The sequence below is a fragment of the Schistocerca cancellata genome, chromosome 7 (assembly GCF_023864275.1).
Source record: "Schistocerca cancellata isolate TAMUIC-IGC-003103 chromosome 7, iqSchCanc2.1, whole genome shotgun sequence".
In the NCBI taxonomy this organism is placed as follows: Eukaryota; Metazoa; Arthropoda; class Insecta; order Orthoptera; family Acrididae; genus Schistocerca; species Schistocerca cancellata.
The window spans coordinates 263,998,569-263,999,393 of NC_064632.1; the positions used below are offsets into that span (position 1 = coordinate 263,998,569).

The window sequence follows — 825 nt, forward strand, 5'->3', positions numbered from 1 at the left end:
TCCGTAGCTCTCCGTCATCAGTAACATTGCTTCTCAAGAGCTAAGACGACAAAAAATAACGATTAAAGAATGAGAAAAATGATGTACATAGACCTTGTAAAAAATTTAGCTGTATGAAGATAGTAACTGTTCTCGAATGAACAGCTACATTGATGACCGTGCAGCTTCTCTAGAATAAATGATAATTAATTGAAACCCTCAGCTGCCGACAGGTGTTGTTGACATACCTTGACGGGGACAGCTGAAAATGTGTGCCCCGACCGGGACTCGAACCCGGGATCCCCTGCTTACATGACAGATGCTCTTTCCATCTGAGCCTTCGAGGACACAGCTGAATAGCGCGACTGCAGGGACTTATCCCTTGCAGGCTTCCCGTGAGACCCACATTCCCAACTGTCCACAATCTACATACGTATTGTTCCTAATAGAGGGATGAGCAAAGTATCTATTAGGAACATTACGTATGTAGATTGTGGACAGTTGGGAATGTGGGTCTCACGGAAAGCGTGCAAGGGATAAGTCCCTGTAGTCGCACTATTCAGCTGTGTCCTCGAAGGCTCAGATGGGTAGAGCGTCTGCCATCTAAGCAGGAGATCCCGGGTTCGAGTCCCGGTCGGGGCACACATTCTCAGTTGTCTCCATCAAGGTATGTCAAAAACACCTATCGGCAGCTGAGGGTTTCAAAATGGTTCAAATGTCTCTGAGCACTATGGGACTTAACTTCTGAGGTCATCAGTCAGTCCCTTAGAACTTAGAAGTACTTAAACCTAACTAACCTAAGACATCACATTACTAATTACTATGGCAGGAGAGGGCGTTGGGGCA

General features: G+C 46.1%; 1 non-coding gene across 1 annotated transcript; it reads left to right on the top strand.

Moving 5' to 3' along the window:
• The first annotated feature begins 547 nt into the window (after window positions 1-547).
• On the top strand, window positions 548-621 carry Trnar-ucu (transfer RNA arginine (anticodon UCU)). Its single transcript has one exon. It is a non-coding gene; the product is annotated as a tRNA-Arg (tRNA).
• Window positions 622-825: the final 204 nt, after the last annotated feature.